This window comes from Gallus gallus, chromosome 3 (assembly GCF_016699485.2).
Source record: "Gallus gallus isolate bGalGal1 chromosome 3, bGalGal1.mat.broiler.GRCg7b, whole genome shotgun sequence".
Taxonomy (NCBI): domain Eukaryota; kingdom Metazoa; phylum Chordata; class Aves; order Galliformes; family Phasianidae; genus Gallus; species Gallus gallus.
The window spans coordinates 30,408,767-30,433,586 of record NC_052534.1 but is presented as its reverse complement, the minus strand read 5'-3'; the positions used below and the strand labels follow the sequence as shown (position 1 = coordinate 30,433,586).

Sequence of the window (24,820 nt, the reverse complement as noted above, 5' to 3'; positions counted from 1 at the left end):
GCGCAACTTGAGGCTGTTATCTCTCATCCTATTGCAGTTACTTGGGAGAAGAGGCCAAGCCCTGCCTCACCGCAACCTCTTTTCATGGAGTTGTAGAGAGCGATAAGTCTCCCCTGAGCCTCCTCTTCTCCAGACTGAACAATCCCATCTCCCTTAATCAATGCCTGTAAGACTTGTGATCCAGACCTTTCATGGCTTGTTGCCCTTCTCTGGACATTCTCCGGAGTGTCTTTCTTGTAGTGAGGGGCCCAGAACTGAACAAAGTACTTGAGATGTGCCTCACCAGAGCTGAGTACAGAAGGACGATCACCTCCCTGCTCCTGCTGTAGCATTATTTTTGATAAAAGCCAGGGTGCCTTTGGCCTTCTTGGCCACCTGGGCACACTGCTGGCTCGTGTTCAGCCAAGCACTGACCAACACCCTGAGGTTCTTTTCCTCCTTCTGAAGGCCTTCAGTCAGAAGATGTGCTCTGGTACCCTGGGTAGACAGGATCTCATCTTGCTTCCAAGAAGGAAGATTACCCTGTTAATGTTATTTTGGTTTATTTAAGACAGTTTTGCTCTTAGAGTTTCTTCCCAGGACTCCTGCAGTGATACCAGGAGGTGATGGAAACATCTGCCACACTCCTTCTCTTCCTGGCACCCCACTGCTAACCCTTGCACAGTGCCACTGTGCTGCCCCATGCAATTTGGGAAGCCACCCCCATCCTGCAGCCTGCTCCCAGACGGGGCGGCAAAACCTCGTCCCCCCTGGCCCCCGGCTGCACAACGGAGGGGCTGTGTGACCTGCCGGCTCCCGACGTGGTTGCTATAGGAAAGGGAAGAGGCTGGAGGGAATGTGTGGGACCTATTCACACCCCTAGCCCTGATTCACAGTGCCCCTGAGGTAATGTTTGCCTGGCTCGCCATGGCCTTGCCTGATAAAGGGGCCTCCGTAAAGCAAGGAGGGGGGAAGAGCTGGCCGAGGGTGGGAGAAATATTTGCCTTGAATGCCAGCAACGCGTGGAAATGGGGAGGTGATGGGGGAATAAGAAAGGACCCTTTGACTAAGGGTGAGGTGGGGGTCTGGCTGCGCACAGGGGGTGTCAGGGCAAACACAGCAGCTGGGCAGTGGTGTGCGACAGGCGTGGGCATCGGGCTGCCAGAGGCCCATAGCCAACTGCAGCTCCATTTTGGGTGCTAAAAGGCAGGAGGGTTTGTACGCCTGTCTGATGCTTGTCTGTCTGTCTCTACCTACCTGTCCTCTCCTGAATGAGCTCATCATTCAGATTATTGTTATTTTAGTTGTATTACTGCTTTTGTACAGCCAGAATGCTGCTTGGCAGCATGGAATGCAGGATGGATTTTGTTCTGGAAAAACCCTTCAAGCTGCATGTGAATTCTAGGAAACAAAAGCAAAATTCCCATTGCCTAAAAGCCAACAAAACAAAACTCCTTTGCCAAAATATCCTCACACAGAACAGCACTGGGTGAAGAGAAAATTTGGCATAGGGTATGCACTGGCAACTTCTTAAATTGTTATAGCTGATCTTAACAAATGTCCTTTTTGTACCCTGTTGTCCATGACAGGGCTGATCAAAGCAAAGAGGCGAGCCCACTGCTGTTGCTGGGATGCTTTGCGAGATGCATCCAACTCATGAAGCAAGAGGCCATTTCCAACAGCAGCGACTACTCCCTGAGCTGTCCTCCCTGCCATGATGGAGGAGTGAGGAGGGCGGTGGGAACATCTGGCCTCCGAGTTCCAGAGAAATAAAACCAAGCCCAGGGAGGAGATGTGGGGAATTTGAAGGAAGGGCCAGTGCAGATGGGCCACATTTGGTCAATGGTGGTCAAAGCTCAGTGTTACTGGAGCTGGAGTAACGTGCGTAGCAAGGAACCAGTCCAGCTGTTCCTCTGCAGGACCACGTTTTGGACAAGCTGCAGCTGTTTGGCCAGGAGGCACGGTGTCGGTGGGCAAGGCTGGGTGGATAGCTCTTCCCAGTGTGGGTCAAAAGAAAACAGAAATGGGAGTGGGATGGGAGGAGAAAAAAAAAGTGGCTAATGTTATAATGGCATTTTCTCGTGGGAAGGGAATATAGTCTACAGCCCTGGTAAAAAAGAAACAGAGGGGGCTGGGGCACTGCTATTGAGAATGGCTGGGAGCCTGGGAAAGCGCTTCTATAATGAGAAAGGGAAAAGATGAGGGTGATTTAGGATAAGAAATGTTGTCGTTGGCTTCAACTAGAAGGAGAGCAGGTCTGCTCCTCCTCTGACTTTTTGTGTGGCACCTATCATCCTAGGACACGAGCAGCTTGCAAAGAGACCAGACTCCAAGGAAGCTGAGAGTACGGTTTATAAACACCTCTGCTTACAATGAGAATAGGAAACCTCAGAATTGGGTTTCTTACCCTTCCTCTGTTACAGCCAATCGTCCCTCACTCAGGAAAAAAAAGGAAAGCATAGAAATGAAGCTCTTTTTGTGTGTTATGGGAAAAAAAAAAAAAGAAAAAAAGAAATGCCAAACTGCTTAGCTGATGACTTTGGGAGAAGTGGTGTTCAGAGAGGTGGCTTTGGACCTTGGAGGATAGCAATGGGGGTGGGGAACGCTTTTCTTTTTTTGCTTTGCTTTGGGGTTTAATAAGAGTTTTGCAGTCTCGCCACCCCCTGCAGCAGCCTTTCCACAGATGGCAGCCTGCCCACTGGGGAACGATGCATTGGGGATGTGCAGGGGAGCAAGGAGGGAATTGGGCCTTACTGTAAGCTCTGTCTTTTATTTCAGCAGCTTGATTGATTGGGGTTCTGCCATTGGGTCAGCTGCTGTTAATCCTGTATTTGTATTTACCCGATACATCTCTCACTACATTTTCTGGAATTCCCCTACTCTGATGGCTGCGTCGCAGAACATTTAGCTTTCATTTATGTGCAGAAGAAACCAAAGTCATTTGAATTTTGCTGCTTCTTAAGCTCAAAGTTCCCCCTGCCCCTTTTTTCCAACATTTTTAACAGGGATCAAAGGATGTTTTTACTCTTGCATGAAGCTGTTTCTTTAAAGCCTGTGTTACAAGTGATCTGGTGAGGCTGTGCACTGATGCTGAGCCCTCTGAGAGCTCCTGTGGCTAGCGCGGATTAAAGGAACTAGGTCAAATTTCTAAACTATAGCATACATCTTTCTGCTGTTCCAGCTGGACTATCTATAAAAGCTGGAAAAGAAAATCAGAGTCCTGGAAAGAGGTTTTGCTGGATGTGCACTTCCCAGAACTCCCCCGAAAAGCAATCCAACTGTGCAGGCTGCAGCGGAGGATCTTCAAAAGGTTTTTCCTAAATCAACCCAGCCGGCTGAAACCCACTGGGAAAACTTGAGAATATTGCTTGCAAGATGGATGGATAGTGCAAAAAAGCACGAAAACAATACGGAAGAAAAGACATTTTTCTATATGGTGCCCCTCCCAGCATTATTTTGTGTAAACCAAATCATAAATAAACGTGTTTCTCCTTCAGCCTTAAGTGCAGGTAGGAGGACATCACCATTCACTGCAAAACAGTGCTCCCTGGCATGGGACAGAAAACTGTTCCCATGTATACAGCAGCACTGCAGAGTGTCTTGGGGTAAGCAAGGAGAAGTTCCCCACCCATCAAAGCTCCTTCAGGGGAAGAAAGAGGCAGAGCACGGGATGCTACCATCCTTGGTGGGAAATGTGAGCGCCATTTCCACGCACTGGGCAGAGGGGCTGTGCTATTCAACTTTTTCCATCTGTAGCTTCTATGAAGCAGTGCTGGCCAGCCTGGAACTTGGCCAAAACAACATCCTGGTTCTGCAGCAAGTGCTGTGGGATCAGACCACACGTGACGAGGACCCCAGCTCTGTGTTGCAATGAGAAGAGATGGCCGTCGTGTCCCCTGCTGCGCCCTGGGAAAGTCGTTTGGCTGTGGCTCACAGGAAGGACAAGGTTTGCTTTCTCCAGATCCAGGATTTCCTCTTAGGCCTTCCTCATGTGCTGCATCACATCTTACCCCACTCTCACATGCTGGGGCCAACAATCACCCAGGCTATTAGCCCTCCTGTGCTGGCCCTGGGGCTGCATCCTGGCTGCCTGGTCTGGAGGGGAGCCCCTAGTTCTGACCCAAAGGTGCCTGTAGGACCGGGCAGCCTGGGCATGGGACGAGCAGGCTTCCCAGCGTGGGAAATTTCTAAAGAAGCAGTCTGTAAACCACATTTTCATTTAACTGGTCTAAATATAATTCAGTTTCAAAACACACTCTTAAAAATAACTTACAGAAATATTTATACGAACGCTGAAAGGAACTTTCCAGCTTTAGGGATTCAACAAAGCCCACAACTGCCTTCCTGTGCAGTCACTCCTAGTCTGTTGTTGAGCCTCTTGTTTTGAAAGCGTTGGAGTCTCTTTCTCCTCCAGTTATCTTGCCTCACTCCACCCTGCCACATGAACTCAGAGGCCTTTGCTTCAGCAACATCAGGACTGATAGCGCATGGCAGCTTTTCCCACAGCTGCAATCGTAACTCCTTCAACAGCACAATTTTTCTTGCAGGCTAAAAGGGAAAACTTTGGCTTGTGTAGGAGAATTCAGCCCCAGGGATGGGCCATCACACATCTTTAGGCGCTCCCTTTCATATTTCTTCACCCCGTGCTGGTTCATTCATCTGGCTGTCTCAGTTCCTGTGGGGCTTGGGGCAGATCTCGGCCCTTGGCAAATGTATGTCAGCATTGCACTGTGGGGCAAAAGATCAGATCTTGAATCTTTTAGGTGGCGTGGCAGTAAAAAACGCAATGGTGAAGGTAAATGTATAGTTTCCTTCCTTGTGAATTTCCACTATCATTTGTTCCTTGTTATCACTGATTTTTGCTGGGGCAATGTCAGCTATCAGAGGGTCAGGAGGTATACCAGCCACTTCCTCTCTTCCACACAGGCAGTCCCCTTTGATAAAGAAAGGCTGGGCTCTCGCTAAAGCATCACGGTACGATCGAGTACACCAGCCAGTTCACTATGTCATATGGGAGAGAAGCAGTCTGACAGGTCAAGACAAAGGTTGGCTGATAGGATGCATTGTGTCATGTGCCCGTGTGCCTCAGCTTTTCCAAAGATATCTCCGTAACCCAGGAATGCCTTCTAGGAGGCTGGAAATGTCTGTATTTCATGTCACCAGATTTTATTCTTAAATCATGACACAGTGTTTGTTCAGTACATATTGCAGCACTGGTGAGAATCTTTCCCTTGTTTAGCAGGAACAAACAGCCCAGAAGAAGGTGTGCTCACTGGGATGAAGGATATTTGGATTACAAAAAAAGGTCAAATGAGTGCAAACCCCATTGAAGCTGTCTAAGCCACTCTGTCTGGCTCAGTGCTGCAGGAGGGACTGTGCTGGAGACACGAAACTGCTGGAGAAGCTCTGCTGCAAGACGCATTTGTGCTGCTGGAGAGGCAGTAGCTTGCATAGGAAAGACACAAACACTCCATCAAAACTAGTTCTGGGATGCCTTTTATGGGAGCAATTTGTGACACTTTAATATGTCACCACCAATGAGTCTCTGGTTTTGATTTTCCAAGTAAGGTTCAGAACCCAGCTGGCTTGCTAATGATTTTGCCTCTCTCTCTACCCCTGTATTTCTTTATGGATGAAGAGCGATATGTGGGTGAGAGTGTCTTAGTGTTTTTCGTCAAACTTTAATCTAACATTTCATACAAGCAGTGGTAACAGACTCTAGGCCACCAATTAAATGCAACTAGCTCCGAAATGTCACACAACATCTATTTAAAACAGTCCAAACTCCAGGCTTGGATTAAGACCTGGGCATTCATAAAAACACAGGATTAAACTGAAAGCTCTGATTTCCTTTTAAAAGGAAACCTTCCCGCTGTCTGACTGCACAGAAAAGATCAAACCCCAGAGCTAAACAGAAGTGATGCAGCAGCTTCTTCTGGAGGCCCCAAAATTGGAGAGTGCAGCACAGTGCTTTGCCTGGCAGCTGTAATGTCCATTTGCTCTGCCTCCTGCACTGACGTTTTCCATGCCTTTGATTTTGCTACTTCCATTATTTTTGAGCTTGTGTGTTACAAAGGCACACAGATTTTTGTTTTAGAAGATTTCTTTTTTTAAACTCAAAGGATGTTCTTTTTTAAACCCAATCCATTTCTGTGAATAAGGTCCTTCTGTGGCCATGCATAGAGATCGTAGCAGATAATTTGGTGCTTGGAGCGTAGCGGTGCTGAAAGCCTTGGGTGCCCTAACTTTTCCCTGTAAGTACTACTAGAGATGAATAAGTGGAAGAGCTGCCTTACATTTACATCAAGAATGAGACTGCAGCCTGTACCAGGGATAGAGAACCCCAGGGTCTGCAGTATGGTAGCTCCTGGGAGCTCTGCAGCAAGGGGACCAGCTCCCACTATGCTCTGGCGGGACCAGGCCAACCAGCACACCAATTTCAGACCAAGCCAGTAGAGGTCACAGTAGGTCCAACGAATTCCCCATGCCCTCCTCCCAGCCCAGCCTACCCTCACACCTCAAACAATTCAGCTCTGACTGACTGTTATTAAAACCTCTTCCAACTCAACAACCTAAGCAGTCCAATGCAGCCAGCATGTGGGTGCTTTTCTGGAGGGAAAAATCAGACGCTGGTGAGTGAGCAGTGGGCTGGTTGTGCCTACCTTCCTCACTGTGTGCTCTCACTACAACTAGAGTGTGGTACCTTGGAGGTGAAATCCGTCATGTGGGTGTGGACGTTTTTTCTTCGTATCATTCCACAGAGGGAAAACACCAGACCTGCCAGACTGTCAGGATCCCTTATCTTCCCAGACCTCTCACCTTCATCCAACCTGTGCCAAGTTCGTGCCAGCCTAGAGGACATTCCCACTGCTGAAAGTCCCAAAGGTGGTTGGTCTGCGTAGAACAGAAGATCATACCTGTCTGTGCTGCATTGTCTGCAGGACAGCAAATGCTCTAGGACCATCACTTGAACATCTCCATGCTATAACTGACACGGATCCTTGATGTCCTAGGCTCTCTTGGGGTCTTCCACAAGAGCTGGGTCATATGCTCAAGGAGGAACAGGCACTGCAGAGGGAAGCAGGCTTACAGTCAGCCAGTCTATTTTCCTGCACAGCTACACCTCTGTGAGGAAACTTCAGGTGCCACAAATACAAGACCAAATTTGAAGCTCTTTGTATGGAGATTCTGGGAATTACCTTCCTCCATTTCTAAGAATGGTACCCGGGGCAGGAAAGAAGTCTAGAAAACTATGCCTTCCTGAAGTAAATACGGCAGACACAAAGCTCTGCATGGAGATCAAAGTTTGCACACAGTCAAGCAGTGGCTGACTGGGGTCTTCCACGGGTGACAGGATGTCCTGCCAGGGTGCCTTTCCTTGATGGAACTTCCTTGGCACAACACCTTGGTGGCGCTGGAATCCACCATGACTATGACATCACCATCAGTAGGACCTGCATGCCCAGACTCTGCTGTCAAAAGCATGAGATGACTGTGGCTTGGTGAGCTGGGGGAATGAAGCCTGGCTGCTGCTTCCTGAAGATCTCAGCCACTGGAGGGGGTCAGAGCACCTTGCTGCACAGGTAGGTCCCCCCCACCCCTCCCAGAGGAGACCCTCCCATGCCGCAGGGCTTCCACCCAGTTCAGCCTGGTGGATGGGCCGCTGCTTGCAGTGCCGCACCCTGGAGTGGGTCATCGCAGGATTGCACTGCCAGCAGAGGAGGGGAGCCATTTGGCAAGAAGGGAGCATTTCACACATTAGCAATGAGTCCACTGGCAGCTCAACACCACTGAACGTGACACCATAGGTGTCTTTGGCACATCTGAGGAGGGGAGCAAACAGGAGTCTGGTAGGGGCTGGGGGATCTCTGGAGATGGGCCTGTGCATTCAGGCACTGCCCCCAAATTGTGTTTCAGACGTGCTCCTGGTGTTCTCCATCTGCTTTGGACAGGCCATTTCCATCTCCATCTTTTCCACAAGCCTAGGGCTTGTACTTCTCAAGGAAGATGATGGTGGTGCAGTGCTCTGGCCCATGTCTGTCTGTGGATGCTTTCTGTAGATTATGGGGGCATAGGTGTGGAGGGGAATGGGGGGGGAGGGGGAGAGGGAGAGGGGCTGCTCCAGCTGAGCTTGGTGCTGTGCCGGGCTGGCCAGGACCAAGAGGTGTCTTGTGGCAGCACCAGCAACAGGACAGGCACTAGAATCTGAAATGACACGGTTTTAAAGGCTTATCTGTCAGAATGGTGCTAGCATGAGGGGACATCTCATCACGCCAAGGGATGTGTGGCAGAAACCTCTTTGAGAAGATGTGGTCTCTGCTCTGGGTGGCCAAGTGAGTGGCTCATGCCTTGCTCTCTGTTGTGTCACAATGATGGCTGGTGGCCATCCTGCCACACTGGTGGCACCTCCCCTTGGAAATTTTGGGAGGATGTTGTCAGCTGGGAGATGTGGCTTCCACGCCGGGGAAGCCTAATAGCTTCCTGTGGCCAATGAGACCTGATCGATGAATGAAACCTGGCTTTGGCACACAGGCTGTGTTGTGCAATCTTGCATGATGCAACTGAACTTTACATAACCTGACGCAACACCTATGGCTGGAGTTTAAAGCAGCAGGCCCTGAATGGTTGCTGCATGGTGAACATACCCTCCCTTGCACACACATGGAGTGGACAGCAACACTGCTCCAGCCAGCTCCATCTTTGCTCTTGGGTTTGGAATCGCTACAAACAAACAAACAAACAAACAAGCAAACAAGCAAGCAATTGCAGCCTGTAAGGAGTGAGTAGCCCATGACCAGATGAAGGAGCCAGGCACATTGCAAAGGGTAGCTGTGGAAATACCCTCCCTGCAACTCAGTTTCTTTGTTCCCACCTACAGCTAATCCTGTCCAAAGCCTCTTTCCTCGCTCCTGTCCCTGAAACCTGCTGGAGTTGGGGTGCCTCAGTTTCCATGTGCAGCCCTCACCCTGCATGTCTTCCTCCACCAGGCTAAATCATGATTTTTAGCTCAGTGCTGTGTTTAGCTGCCTTCTGGCTCTGCAGAGTTGATACTCATATGGGTGCTTTTGGGAAGGTGGCAATACCCCTTCTCATGGGACGGGACACAGATGCTCTTTAGTACAATATAATGCAAGATATCACACTAAATCTGCCCATGGCCTGACATCCGCTGTTGTTCGTACTGAACTTCAGGCCAAAGTAATTCTTCATCTTTTCTCTGGCACTTATCATATTTAAGCTAAAAGAAAACAGGGTAGTTGCTGCCCTGCTGCATTCTGTACAAGCGGTGAGAGTTTGCAGCTGTTGAGAGGTCTGGCACGTGTGTGGTGCCCGAGTAAGGCAGGGGCGGTGGGGGCATGCTGAGAGGGGAAGATAAGTCCCGGAAACCAGCTGGTCACAGCAGCTGTGTCAGGGCATTTTGCCATGCCCGCTGCTGCCACAGCACCGTGCCAGTCCAGAGCAGCGTGCATAGGTTTTGGGAAGCATTCCTGGCCTGGGACGTAGATCCTGTGCAGGCAAGAGAAAGCAGTGGAGCCCAGAGGGAGCTAGCTTGTCTTTTTGTGCAAGGTTCAGCCTGGCTTGACCCCAGGTATCACCTGGTTTTCCCTTCCCCTTCAGGGAAAGCTAATCCTGGGCATTGCCAGTGCTGCCAAGTTTGCATGGAAAATGCCACCAGCAGGAGCCAAGCAACAGCTGCTGAAACAGAACTGGGAGGGGACGGTGATACAAGCCAGTATCCCCCTCCTGACGTGACTCCTACCTGTGAGTCACAGCAACCTCAGTACCTTTCCAGACACACTGTGCCCGCAGCTGTCACTTGGGTGCCTGACTCTGGCAAGGCAAAACCTCTTCCTTTTCAGCTTTCTGAGCCAGGCCCTCATGATGTAATACTGCAGGTGAATTTCCACAGCTCTGCCAGAACACACGTTGGGGCCAGGAAATGAGAAATATACCTTTCACCAACCTGGTGTCCGGATCTCACCTCTGGCTGCCTGGATTGTCTCTCTGCCTCCCTTCCCCGGGGTACTCCTTTCTCTGCTTCCTATACTGCCCTTCCAGAAGTGCCAGGTCCTGCACTTTTGGTGGGTCCTGCACTTTGGTCACAACAACCCCATGCATCACTACAGACTTAGGGCAGAGTGGCTGCCTGAACATGAGCCAGGAGTGTACCCAGGTGGCAAAGAAGGCCAATGGCATCCTGGCTTATGTTGGAAAGAGTAGCCAGCAGGAGCAGGGAGGTGATCGTCCCTCTGTACTCAGCTCTGATGAAGCTACACCTTGAGTGCTGTGTTTTAGGCCTCGCACTACAAGAAAGACATTGAGGCCCTGGAGTGTCTCCAGAGAAGGGCAACAAAGCTGTGAGGGGTCTGGAGCACAAGTCTTACAGAGTGTGATTGAGGGAACTGGGATTGTTCAGTTTGGAGAAGAGGAGGCTGAAGGGAGACCTTATCACTCTCTACAACTGCCTGAAAGGAGGTTGTCCTGAGGTTTGGGTCAACCTCTTCTCCCACGTAAGTAGTGATAGGACAAGAGGTGATAGCCTTAAGTTGTGCCAGAGGAGGTTCAGGTTGGATATTAGGAAGAGTTTCTTCTCAGAAAGAGCAGCAAGGCAGTGGCACGGGCTGCCCAGGGAGGTGGTGCAGTCACCATCTCTGGAGGTGTTCAAGAGCCGTGTGGATGTGGCACTGAGGGACGTGGGCAGTGAGCATGGTGGGGGTGCGTTGGTAGTTGGACGAGATGATCTGAGAGCTCTCTTCCAGCCTTAATGATTCTATGATTCTCTGACAAGCATGAGCTGATGCAGAGGCCACCCGCTGCTGCAGTCAGGTCACAGATACCCCGGAAGAATCTAAATCAAACCAGCTCTTTGCATCCCTGAGCTGAACAGCCTCCAGGAAGCAAATAAATGGTTAAGGAGGCAGGCTGAGGTGCCAAAGGAGAAAGCAAGGCTTGCTCCGCACTCATGGCCAAGCTGTAGTGGGAGAAGCTGCTGTGTGTACACAGCACGCGCTCATCCGTGACCATGTGGCTCTTCTTGTTATGTCTAAGAAGGAAAGAAAAACAAGAAATGGTGACCATTATAATCTAGGAATACTGTGAATGCTGAAAAACTGAAGAGGAAACCACAGGCTAATGGCTGCTGCTATACCAGCTGGTGGAACACTTGCCGAGATGGTGGAAGTGTTCCCAGACCCTCTTTCCATAATGGTGCTGGCGACAGCGATGCATTTGAGCTCCCAAAAATGCAATTAAAAAAAAAAAAAAAAAAAAAGGAAAACGAAACAATTTCTAAATCTTTGTTTAGAAGGTGAAAGGAAATGAAGAGTGCATCGCCAGTTTGGAGAGCATTTAAATGCTGTGTCAAGGGAGCGGTTAGTGTGTGGTATGCAAAATGAAGCAATCAAAAAACGGTTATTAGCTGAGGCTGATTTACCCTTAAAATGTGCTCTAGGAAGTGCTGTGTCAAAGGATACAGCTACTCCAGAAAATGGGGAGTTGCAACAACACACAGCCTGAAAGAAAAGGTTTATTGTTCCCCCTTTGGGGGACAGTCACCCCTTTGAGGTGAAAGTCTATTGGAACAATATCAGAACTGAAACATTTAGGAAAAAGCTTTGTTTGGGGGAAAAGGGCGATTTCAACTTCACCGTGTTCTGAGACCTCATCTGTGCAACAGGCTGTGGAGGGGAGGGCTGCAGCGTGGGCAGGGCCAGGGATGCTCCCCTGGGTCTGTGAGGGAGGCTGTGGTGCCAGCAAGGAGGAAAGAGGGAGTATTTCATGCTGTGGTTGTTCCCCAGTCACCACTAACAAAGACCAGCATCTTCTGCCCAGGTCTGATGGAGCAAACCCAGAGCCAGAAAGAGGTGCTGGATCATGACAGTAAGCTGAATTCCAGTTATAGATGTCTCTGTTCATTGCAGGAGAGTTGCACTAGATGACCTTTGAGGGTCCTTTCCAACTCAAATGATTCTATGATTCTATGAAGCACGCTGTGTATCACGCATGTGGGGTTTTATCCCAGTACAACAGTGCAGGGAGAGCTTCTTCATTCCTGTCCTGGTGGAAGACTATGGACGAGCTACTGCAAAGCACATTTAACATTCAGATTTATGTGGACAGCGTTTGGGTTAGAGGAGGTAACAAGGAGGGTTGTCTGCAGAGGTGCTGGTGGGGCTGTGAAGAGCAGTTGTGGAGCAAATAAGGGAAAAGTGAATGTTCCAAAGTCGACTGAGTGCTGTGGGCCTCACAGATGATTGTCATAAATTACCATTAATGCTCTGACCACAAGATATGTCACAATTATCTTCCTTTCTGAGGATAGGCAGTTATTACCAAGGGGTCTTGCCCAATACATCAACACTGTTACAGTCCCTAAATAGACCAATGCACAAAGGACAAAAGCAATGTTGATCCACATGATGTACCAAGGCTCCAGATGAAGCAAAGAACTTTGTGTTATCAGAAAGCAAAATGCTCTCTGTAAAATTAGCTTGCAGCACTTCCCCATGAGTGTGAAACTTTGATGCTGGAAGCCAGCCCTTGGGTCAGTGCGCTGAACAGCCCTGTGCTTGGGGCTGGCTGGCAGCAGTGCAGCACTGTACTCACACCCAGAGATCCAAGCATCACTCTGGGAGGTCAGTGGTTGAGCCACAGCTTGTTTCGGGAGGAAACAGCTAGCTCTGTCTGCAAACTGTCAACTGCTAGCTTTGGTTTTAGCACGAGCAGGAGCAGCCTGGCTGTGGAGCAGGTACCACAAGAGCGCATGGTGGCTGGCACCCGGTGAGTGATAGGAACCCTGATGCAATGTGAAACTATGGTCAGCCTGGCCTGGCTGAGGCATCTGATGACATGCCGAGGAGAAGGGCTTAGCACACAGCCTCTTCCAGCCTCCTTGGCTGGGGAGAGAGCAATGAAATATATGGCCAGGTTGCCCAACGTGTGGCACCAGAGTAGTTTCTGTAATAAATCTCAGGTCTGTTGTACTCCAAGAATTACATGATGGCCTCTGGGAATAATAACTATGAAAGCCCTGGCTAGAAATTTGGTTTAGTGGCCAGACATTGATACACAAATAGGAGGAATGACAAAACAATGTCAAGGGTATTAATAAAGCTAGTTGGGAAATTTTCCATCCAAATAATTCTCTGATGGAAAATGCCCTTTTCACTAACTCAGCACTTTCTGTCAGAAAATTGCAGATTTCCTTGAGGAAAATCAAACTGAAAGATCCTTGGCTCTTTTTCTGCGAGGAGAAAACAAAAACTGCCAGAGTACTCGTAGGCAAGCAAGCAGAGGGTGCTGCCATCCATGCAGCTCCCAGCCACCCCGCCTGCCCCTCAGGTCCCAAAATCCAAAATGCAGCCACACAGCTGGAGGCACTGGAGCTGAGAGCTGCTCCAGGAGCTCACCTGCAGCCGGCCCAGCGTGTCCCTGCCAGGCGGGCAGCCAGAGGCTGGCGGCTCTCCTTTCGGTTCTCATCAAGCCTGATTTTTGTAGAGCTCTAATGAAAACAGTGGCTTTTGATTTTTCAGCCCAGTGTTCTGCTTGAAAAGAAACTCAGTTGCTATTGTTTTCCTTCTCGCTAGAAGGGATTCGTATTTCCCAGCCAGCTCCGGGTATCAGCGAACATTACACTTGCTTAATATTCTCCTTTGTGCTCTCAGGAATGGCCAGCTGCTCTAGGAAAGCAAAGTTAGACAGAACTGGGCCATTTATGGGACATATGTTTTTGATTGCAGGAAGTGCCCCTTGTAAATGGCCTGAAGTGCTACGTATGAATGCTACTAATTTAACACAGGCTGGGAAAGTGTTAAGATTAGTATTTTCATGGACAGGAATTCCTACATGCTTTGTAAGTGATGAAGGATCACTTTTTTGATGTCCAAAAAGTGGTGTGCTTTTATCTAACAAAAAAGTGTCAACCCTGTCACATAAGCTCCTCACTGTCCTGCTGTAAGAGGAGCAGGGGGAAGATTAGTTCAAACACTCGATTCAGTGATCCAAACCAGAAGTTTGGATAAAGTTATCTTACGGTTAAAAAAATCTGTGAATTTTCCTCTGGCCTGGCAAGGACATGTTAATACAGATCTCCGCTACAGTCATCGCCAGTGCTGGAACACAGATTTTTCTTGCTTGGGCTTGCTAACACCTGATTTCCAGGGGGGCGTTTGAAAGTGATAGGATCAAATGGCCCCACATAGTCATGCATGACTCTGCTGCCTTGGGATTGGAAAAAACATCTGTGTGAGAGGTAAGCGTGAAGGCTTGGGGAAGTGCTGAGCAAATTATATGACAGCCTGCTCCTCTGTCTTATCAGATGCAAATGGCAGTGGGAGCCTTTTTATTGATTGGAATAATAGAGTGAATGAATTGAGCCCTCTTATCGGCAATAATAATAATAACAATCCTTCACCTTTATGGAGAGGCTTGTGATCATGAACTGTGAGGTAGGTCAGCTAGCAACTATTCAGTTACCAACAAATGGGGACAGGCAGCATCTCGGGAAGACTAAAACCCTTCCTAATGTGCCTGGAGGGTGTTTAGAAATCTGATTTAAGGCTTCCACATTTCTTTTAGAAATGTTCCTTGGGATCTCCTGGTGCTTCAGTGTCCTGGTCAGTGAAATTACAATGCCTTTATTGCAAGGGCATGAAGTTTAACTAGTTCTTGCCATGAAGGACACGGGAGTTCTCCAGCATTCCTAACTGAGGTAGTATGTATTGTGATGAAAGTTTGCTTTGTGATTGCTCTACCACACTCATGTCCCACTTTTCAGAAGTTCCTTTTTACTCTGGACCTCTGACCCTGGCAACCAAACCTCAAGATAGAATGATACTCACACATGGAAATGGTCTAAGGAGTTGATGGTGCTGCTCTGCCCATCTCGGTGGCAGGCTCAGCTTCTTCAGTGCCCTGTCTTTGCAGTCTGGAGGTATTTGTCCTGCTTCAACTCTCTGCAGGGATCCTTAATTGACTTTGTTTCAAAACTCTCCAAACCTCTCTCTGTTGTCATCGCTTGGGATTTGTCTCTTTCAGCAGCTGGCCATGGGGTGCTGATAATGAGCTCCAAAAAGTGTCCCAAAGAAGACACTCTTTGGCCAACTTTCAGTTCTTCCCTGTTTTGTAGAGTTCACAGTCTTGATTCTCTTCTTTTTGTGCTATGGGATGTTCCTTCTCTGGCAGGTCAAACAACTCTTCATCCACTTCTCCCATACTGAGCTTTCAGATTTTGTAAGTTCCACACCAGACCTAGCTCTGAATAGATTAATCATGTTTCTAGCAGATAAAGATCAGCAGAGCCATCGCAGGCAGGGCTGGGTGTAGATCCCTGGTGCAGGATCAGCTGGCGTACGTTAATGTTCCCATCCCATTCTCCAAAACACACCGACCTCCCATCAGTTTGTTAAGAGAGGTGACAAACTAACACCAGTCCTCTACAGCATACTCAGTTTCCTAGATAAAAGATGGCTTGTGTATGGGAAAATTGTATTTTCTGTGAGATGTACATCATTTTGTGGAGAAGGAACATTGCAAATGTACCTTGCTTTTGTTAGAAGAAAGTGGTAAGACTTGGTAGGTCCTTCATGCATGGGAGAACACTTATAGCGTGTTCTCTAGCTACAGAAAAAGAAACTGTCTTACTTCTTGTCTCCCTTCCCATTCGTTGGGATCTTGGTCTTACATTGGGGTAGCAGCTGATGCATAAGACCTTGGACAGCTGAATAATTCATTGGCAGGATTGCGGAATTTATGGAGGGGATCAGATGACAGGATAACGGGGTTCTGGACTGGAAGAATAAAGCTCGCAATATTAAGTTTTGGATGCTCCATTTGGTAGTATTGCCAAGAGGGACTGAAAAGTGGTCTGATTTCAGTCTGTGGCAGTGCACTAATTAATCCCAGTTAATACACACAATTCTGCTAATCGAATCTCTGTCTCAGGTTGCCTATAAACCCACCAGCAAACTTTCTTCCATTTCCAGTTCTCTTAGAAAGAAGGTTGAAAATAAATTCAAACAGGTTTCTGGCTTGTTTGTATTTCCCCCTCTTATGTCCTTTTGCACAGGATGCTGGCTATTACTGGAGACAAGATGTGGAGGGGTGTCATAGTGATGTTGGAAGGCACACAGAAATCCCTCCCAGGGCTCCCTGACATGTATAATATATGTGTTATAGACGTAAGGAAATGCCAAATTTGGGGTCAGGAAGGTATTTTGATCCAAATGAGATTGGCAAGAACAGTTTTTTAACCTCCTGTCATTTGTGGCATGTTTCCTAGGATCACCAGGAGATGTCCCTGTATCTGCAGAGGGGAATGGGGAGGTATTTCATGATGTGGGCGATGGAGGAGATGGGGATGAAAGCCCTTGTGACCTCTATGGATCAGCCTATAATTGTAGGGACTGCAGCAGATGGCCTTTGTTGTCCTACCTGGTCCCATGGTCCTACTCAATCCCATCGTCCTGTAGGTGACTCTGTACCTGACATTTGAGGGATGCCTTGTCTTTGCTTTCAAAGTTTCTCTCACAGCATGCAGATTTGGTGTTCCTTCTTATGGTTCAGGGTAGAGCAGCACCCTATTTCTCTCTAGCAACAATACTTCTGGGCTTTGCACCCAGCCCTGGGGCTGCGGCAGGTCACAGGAAGCGATTAGCTCCCACATCCTGGGAGGGGACTCGACAGCCAACGTGAGGCTGGCATGGAACAGGGCTTTCCTTCCAGGATATGTTTCAGAAAACAGCAGTTATCTCTGTCGTGGCAGGCAGAGCTCCTCCCCGGCCTCGCACTAAGGCAGGTCATTGTGTGTGTGCCTATGAATCACCCCGAGCGTCAAAACATTGTGCCACAAGGGCAGGGGGTGCATGAAAGGAGGTTGTAGTGAGGTGGGGGTTGGCTTCTCCTGCCAGGTAACAGCAATAGGATGAGAGGGAATGGCCCTCTCAGTTGTGCCAAGGGAGGTTCACGTCCGGTATTAGGAAACAATTCTTCTCACAGGCTGCCCATGGAGGTGGTGCAGTCACTGTCCCTGGAGGTGTTCGAGAGCCGTGTGGATGTGGCACTGAAGGACATGGTCAGCGGGCATGGTGGGGGTAGGCTGGTGGTTGGACGAGATGATCTGAGAAGTCTTTTCCAACCTTAATGATTCTATGATTCTATGAGAGGAATGGGGAGAACTTTAGGGGCTGGCCTGGAGAATGCAGGCATCAGGGTGCAGAGCTACACGGGGCATGCATGGGGGATTTTGGCAGCTGTCCTCACTGCAGGCTGGCATCATGCTACAGTACCTCTCTGTGCATTTGGAGAATCATAGAATCACAGAATCATAGAATGGCTTGGGATGGATGGGACTTCAAAGGTCACCTAGTTCCAACCCCACTGCCATGGCCACCCAAAAGGAATGGCATATGCCTGGGGTGGATGCTGGCATAAATCAGAAACCTTGTCTAGGGGGTTCTAGGTCATGCCCCTGCTTACTGCATTGTCAGGGCTCACTTGTTTTCTAATACAACATAGTGTAGAAGAAACCAGCAAATTTCCTCACTACCACCAGCTCCCAGAAGGTTTGTGCAGCTGTTACTTCAAGGCTGTAGCTCTTGTGTTAGCTGTGCATATATCGCTTGTGGGCTTCTCAGCTCATGCTGGGCAGGTCCAAACTAGGAACAAAGTGGAAGTTTTCCAGTGGTGAAGGCTGCTCTTCGCTGGAGCACTCTATTGTGTGACGGTGGCTTCTTATATTCTGATGTCTTTGAAACCAAGTGCCCTTCTGGGAGATATGACTGGCTAATGAGTGAGACCAGTAAGTGAGGAACTGAGCTTCTGCATCACCGCTTGCTCTCAGAGCCTGAGTCTGTAAGGATGAGGAGATACAGTGCTCTTTGCAGGGATTCCTGTGCAATACCAACTCTGACAGCTGGGCAACAGCTGGTTGCGTATGATTGCCAGTATTAATAAAGGAGGCTATGTGATGGATTCCCTTATGGAGGGGTCACTAAACAAACAGAGCTTGAGGAAACCCTGCCTTCTCCAGGAGCAAATGCAGCACAAAACCTTGTCTCGTTCTGACGGGACAGCAGCAGGTCCTTCTCCACTGTGATTTCCAGCTAATCCTGTGTGCAACAGCTTCAGAAACTGATCTGCTGAGAGCAGTCCCTCTGTGCATCCCTGAGCAGCCTGCTAGCTGCAAGGAAAACATGGGTGCTGAGGAGCATGATGATCCCCTGGGGTCTCCAAAATGACTTTGTGGTGCCTTTGGGGGGGAATCTGGAACAGACTGCAGCAAGGCTCCCTCTCCTTATGTTAGTGTAGACAGAGATGTGGGGATGTGGGGATGTGAAAATTTGCCTAGGCCTTTCCACTTGAGAAGTCCAAATGAGCCCAGATGGATTCTGTTATGTCTTAAAAGAGTAATGGGAGAGGGAATGTGTCACAGTATCCACAATTCTGCATCCATGGGCAGTGTAGCCCTCACACTGGTTCTCTCTGGTCCTCTCCATCCCCCTCCTCTTTGCTCTGGCTCTCTCTGACCCCTCTCACATTTTGGCTTGCCTGCTGTTCCTCCCCAGCAGGCCCTTTCCAGGGCTGTGGGGCCTGGAGCTGGAAGCCGGAGCTGGAGGCCAGAGCTGGCCAGGAGGTTAAGGGGCCGATGGGAGCTGGTGGTTGTCCCCTCCCGCTGCTGGAGCGAGGGAGGGCAAGTCACTGACCTCCCAGCAGGAGTGACACAGGAAACCCGTAATTACATGCTTGTGACAGCCACGCTGGATCATCTTAATCACACTGCTGCAGTGTCAGAGATGCTGCCTCTTGGGATTAAGGAAAACAAACAAGCTGAAGCAGCACAGGCAGCGGCAGCTCTGTCCGGCGGTTGCCCAGCACATCCCAGTGCGGCAGCCCTGCCAGATGGTGGGCCTGGCTGTGAGGAGGGCATGACGGGGGCCCTAGGCTCAGGAAATAAGCTCATCCCAGTAGACCCTAATGGCTCCATAGCTTGCATTGGACGGTTGTAGCCCTCTTCTTTTCTCAGCATCTCCCAGAGCACACAGCGATAGTGGCTGACCCTTCCACCACCTCTTGGAACTTTCCCTGCTTTTTTCACCCCGTGTTTTACGTCAGTCAGTTGAGGCACAGAACAGATGCACACAGAACCATGCAGCAGCAGGCTTTGAATGCTGCATTGCTGCATCCATATCCTGGTGTTTCTCACTCTGCTGCCCTTATCCCTCACTGTGGTGCAGAGCAACCAATGTCCTGCCCTACAGTCATCCCATCCAAAACAGCTGATGGCTGTTTTTTTTTTTCTTCCCAGTAATGTCTAAACATGTCCACTTCTGCCGTATGAACTTTACTTGAGCAGTTTCCCACCCTCATCTCCTTAATGAAGTGACTCCACCTCTGTTCCCATCCCCACCTATTGGAAAAAGACTGGATATCCCTCTCAAAGACAAACTTTACATCACACTGACCCATTCTGCAGAGCAAATGGAAGTTAATAACGCTGAGCTCAAACCACTCTTCTGCTCCCCTGAGCTGAGCCAGAGTGATTTTTCTCCCTTTCAAAATCTTTCCCTGTTTTCATGATTCAAAAACTTGGACCAGCTCTTTTGTCAGTTGGAAAAACAAAAAAACAACCCCACCCCCCCAGCTTTCCTTTTCATTTTCCATCTTGAAAGCTTAGTCCTTTCATTAAGATTTGCAGCTTTTCACGCCCCCTCACCTCCACTCCCCTCCTCGGTGGGACATGACCCTTCCCTGAGTCCACATGATGTCATTCTTGCACCTTTCTCTCCTCCGTGAGAAACGAGGAGCTGCATCAGCTCCACCACATGGGAGTGCTGTGGAAGAGCCCACTGTATTTGCTAAGGAGAGGCAGCCTGATGGAAAACTAGACAGGCTTAGCCCCTAGGCAATATGAGGTTTTGGGGGATGTCTGCCACAGTTTGGAATAAGTCAGCTTTCCCTCCCCCTGCACGTGGAGGTGTACCCAGGACTGCCCTAGTGGCAGAGTGAGGACACAGAGAAACCCAGCCCTTGTCCTTGGAAGGGATCCAGTGTCATCTGCAAGACTCCTGCCATGGTCAGGCACTGCATCCCTGCTATCTGATGCCCATGAAATGGTGTTTGGTGCCAGACTGGGACTTCCCTCCAGCAGTTGCCCAGGCCAGCATGAGAAAGAGAGGATGGGCATGTTCCCCGTGTGTCCCTGTAGAGTGAGAGGAGTGAGCACCAGACTGGGGGCTCCGGGCTACAGCCAGTCCCTAATCCAGCGTACAGCTGAGAGGATCAAGAGATAGAAAGGTTGCTCACTGCAAATCCTTTTGAAGTTAGTTCCAACTCTTTTGCTGGGAACTTGCTGGCCTGTGTGCCAGAGGGGAAGCTAAACCAGGGAGCTGCAAAGAGAGGGGCTGTGCTCACCCGTAGGCTATGGGCTTCAGAAAAAAGTCATCAAAAAACTAAGCTGCTGAGGAGGTGAAAGGGGCTGATTTGAGGATGCCCTTATGCTGCCGCAGGAGGTCCCTGGCTATGGCTTGCTGGGATGGCCCAGTTGGGATGGCCCTCCTTGCCTGGGGGCATGGCTCCACCTCTGATGCTCTGTGGCCTTGGGTCACAGGATGGCTTGCTGCTGGCTCTGCCCTTACACAAACAGGCTTTGCTTCCCTTGCTGTTTCTCTTAATGAATTCCTCCTTTCCCAGCTGTTGTTTTTGGACTCTGGCTGACTCTGTGGTTTTCCTTCCCTGACACGTGACACAACACTGCTTGCTGGCTGCGTCCTCCAGGTGATGGACACCTGTAGCTGGACCCCAATGGGTCGGGGCTGGCATGGAAACCAAGGCACAGGAGTGCCTTAGTGCTCTACATGGAGCACCTGGCAATCCCCAGATCAGATGGACATGGGGTGCAGGATGATGGTGCTGGGCTGGCAGCAGGGCTGGAGACACCTGAGCACTCCAGGACAATGCTACAACCCTGCTGTGACAATGAGGGAGCAGCCACCACCCTGCGCTGGCCCCATGCTGCCAGCCTAAAGCCTGTGACAAATTGGTAGCGTAAGTAAAAATAACAGTTAGAAAAAAAAGCATCCGTCTTTAACAGCTCTTCCCCTCCTCCCCCTCTTCCAACTGCTTACCCTTAAAATTCCTCTTGGGACACAACTCTAAGCTTTTCTCTGAAACCACCAAGGCTGGAAACTTCCTTTTGTTTTTAGACAAGCCCTGAAAACTTTCTCCCCTCAGCAAAAGCAGGGATGCAAGAAAAACTCACACTTATTGCAGAACCCACCCTAAAAATCTCAGGGCTGGCATCCCCAGGCACCTCTGTGCTACACCCGCTCCCCTATCCCTGCTGCATGGGGTCTGTCCTTCCATCTCATGTCCATGCTCCTGAGGCTGTGCTCCGAGACCGTGACCCTACAGCATCTAGCCTCCCCAGCTCTTCTTCCCAGCCTGTATTCTTCATCCTCCTTCCTAACTTCCATGGAGTTTCTCTCTACAGCTCCCTGAGAGGAGGTTGTGATAAGGCAGGGATTGCCTCTTCTCCTAGGTAACAGTGATAGGATGGGAGGGAATGACCTCAGGTTATGCCAGGGGAGGTTCAGGTTGGATATTAGGAAACATTTATTCTCAGAAAGAGTGGTGAGGCAGTGGCACAGGCTGCCCCGGGATGTGGTAGAGTCACTGTCCCTGGAGGTATTTAAGAACTGTGCAGATATGACACTGAGGGATATGGTTAGAGAACATGGTGGGGATGGGCTTGGTGCTTGGGCTGTTTTTTCCAGCCTTAATGAGTCTATGATTCTAAGTCACAGAACATAGATTTATAGTATCCTTAGAGTTGGAAGGGACCTTTAAAGGCTATCTAGTCCAACTCCCCTGCAAGGAACAGGGACATCCACAGTTAGATCAGGTTGCCCAGGGCCTGAACTCACCTTGAAAGTCTCCAAGGACAGGGTATCCACCACATCTCTGGGCAACCTGTTCCAGTGCCTCACCACTCTCACTGTAAAAGACTTTTTCCAACCTAAATCTACCCTCTTTCAACTTGAAACCATTTCCCCTTGTTCTGTCACAGCAGACTCTGCTAAAGAGTGCCCCCTTCTTTCCTGTAGCTCTCCTTTAGATACTGATACTGAAAGGCCGCTCTCAGGTCTCCTCGCAGCCTTCTCTTCTCCAGGCTGAACAGCCCCAGCTCTCTCAGCCTGTCCTTGTAGGAGAGGTGTTCCATCTCTGGATCATTTTTGTGGCCCTCCTCTGGATGCGCTCCAACAGTCCCACTCTCTTTTCTCCCCATGCCGCACTCTCCCATAACTCAGCACCCTTACTGCTTCTTTCATGGTGTTTCCCACAAACACAGGCATTGTGCTGTCTTGAGGCAGACACTGCAGCCATTCCCTTGGTGACAACGGCCTCTGAATGCTATCACATACAAGGAACTCACCTGGGATGGGGCACAGCATCTATATCTGGAGGCACGGAGTAATTTTCCTGAGTGAATGACACTAAGCACCTCATTCAAAAATAGAGAAAGGAGCCTGAATCAGCAGGTGGAGGGAGGTGAGGTAACCCAGGTAAAACTTTTCCACCGTGACACGCACTGGGCACAGACAAAAGGCCACACCTGTGGTTTCAGCAAACCCTCTCACCTGATCCAGCACTGCTGGTTCCCGACAGATGCTGGTAAATTCCAGCCCAGCAAATCCTGCCAGGAATGTCTTCCTTTAGGTACTGGCTGTGTCTCTCCATCTGCCTGCCATGGGAACAGCTGGGGCTGCTGGCTCTGTGGGGTCGGGATGGACCGTGGCTTCTGAGTGCTCTCCAGGAGGATACTGGGCTCGGCAGTGACCCTCTTCCATTTCTTGGGGTTATGTAAGACCTTCCTGTACTGCTGGCGATGTGACACCTTGCTATTTAGGCCAGTGCAGTCCGTGACAAATGTGATGGCCGGTTTGGGGGAGGGAAGCAGGAGGGCCGCGCTGCCTCAGGCCAGTGGAAGGGAACCAGCTGGAGGCTGTGCAGCCGGGCCTGACACGCATCTCCCTGTCCCTGCTCGGGGGAGATACCCGATTTCAGCTGAGCTCAGCAGTCCTGCACCCAGGGCCTCTTTTCTGCACAAGAGCTGCTTTAATAAATCAGCATGTTCCCTCTTGGCCATCCTGTTTAGGGCAAGAGTAGAGAGAAGATGAGAGTGACTGAGATCGGGGTCCTTCACCTCTCCCTCAAGGGTTCACAGCTGGGCTGGGATTTCCCCAGTGTTCCTTCAGAAGTGGTTGCATGCATGCCTGAAGAGCAGAGCTGCAGCTGTTCCTTAGGGCACAAACCCCTGGCAGCCCTAGGAGCAGGAGCTGGGGTGGGGCTGACAGCAGATGGGAAGTGGCAGCTCATGGCTGACCATGGGGTGGCTGGAATAAAAGCAGCACAGGGAGCCAGCAGTGCTGTCACTGATCTGCCTGCAGTAACCAGCACTCTGCTTCCTCTCTGTCCTTCTTGTCCACCTGCTTAGAGTGACATTTGTCGCCAAGGTACTGTCAGTCTTCCAGTTCCCATTCTAGGTGCAATCCATGCCTGCCCTCAGCACCACAGTGGCCATGGCTGGGGTCTGACATTGTACCTCGTGCACTTGTCAGCCTGTCCCCTCTGTGTTTCATCACCCTTCCTGTTTCACTTGCAGTCCCCCCAGGGCAGGGCTGTGCTTGCTGTGTTGTTGAGCACATCCCCATTCTCTCTCAAGAAGATTTGCTTGGAGCCTGAAGTGCAAAACCAATAAATGTACCCAGGGGCATGAGCAGCCTTCCTTGCCAGGCTGGTATGTGGCTGGGTGTCTCTCCCTGGCTCTGCCAGGGGTTGTAGCTTTGGGCCCTGATCCTGGGGCACTACTGACGTGAAGAGCACAGCAGGAGATGCCAGGCAGCTTTCTGATAAGTGCAGGTGCTGTGATAGCTTCAGATGGGATAGCATGTTGGAGACAGAAACTATTCATAAAGGACACCCATGAGAAGCTTCACCGGTGACAGTGTGTTTCTGAAAGGCATTTATGGCAAAGTCCCTGTGGTGGTGCAGTGTGTCAAATGCAGCACTGCTACTGGAGAACAAGTTATACTGCTGCAGAAGACACTCACCGGGTGTTTGGGGATAAGTCTCCCTGCAAGGCCAGTGTTGACAACAGGATTGCTCCATTTGCACTGAAGTTGCCATTTCTGCTGGCATTGAAGCCTTCTGTCTCTGGAACCGCTTGTCAGACACCTTTCATCAGGAACAAATTTTCCGGGGTTGGAATTTGCCTCTGGACAGGGTGAGAACCACTCCCAAATACCACTCGCGCCGATTACGCCTCCCAGCTGGTGGCACTGGCACTGAGGCCTTGAGCAGTGCCTCTCACCCGTGTCACCCTGCGGGGACACGCATGCAGCTTCCCTCCTGATGTGGCCCCACTCGAGCAAGCGTTCCTGGCAGTGTTTGTGCTCTTGTGGTGCTCAGGGCAGGCGGTGAGGCTCGCTGGCTGCACTGAGATAGGATCATCCTAGTCACCCAATTCATCTATGCCGCCGTCGCATGCTGTTATTAGGTGATTATGTTTTGGTATCTTCATTGTGTAATTAGTCACATGCTCATAAATAATATAAATAATCCCTAATGAGTTAGTGAATTAATCAGCCAGTAGTGACTTCCATTGTCAGGAACCATCCATAAAAAGCAGCAGCTACTTTTAATCTTTCTTCCTTTCTTCCTTTCTTCCTTTCTTTCCTTCTTTCTTTCTTTCTTTCTTTCTTTCTTTCTTTCTTTCTTTCTTTCTTTCTTTCTTTCTTTCTTTCTTTCTTTCTTTCTTTCTTTCTTTCTTTCTTTCTTTCTTTCT

The 24,820-nt window shown here is 49.7% G+C and overlaps 2 long non-coding RNA genes across 2 annotated transcripts in view; one reads left to right on the top strand and one right to left on the bottom strand.

The window, feature by feature from the left end:
* Nucleotides 1-4,191: 4,191 nt before the first annotated feature.
* Nucleotides 4,192-7,331, bottom strand: LOC101750447. Its single transcript, XR_003074273.2, has 3 exons — nt 7,179-7,331; nt 6,897-7,047; nt 4,192-4,707 (listed from the first exon to the last, which is right to left on the bottom strand). It is a non-coding gene; the product is annotated as an uncharacterized LOC101750447 (long non-coding RNA).
* Nucleotides 7,332-7,440: 109 nt separating this feature from the next.
* The window catches only part of LOC107052900, a 38,888-nt gene continuing 21,508 nt past the window's right edge, over nt 7,441-24,820 (top strand). Inside the window, exon 1 of the long non-coding RNA XR_005858906.1 lies at nt 7,441-7,562. This is a non-coding gene — a long non-coding RNA (uncharacterized LOC107052900). The remainder of the gene's footprint in view (nt 7,563-24,820) is intronic.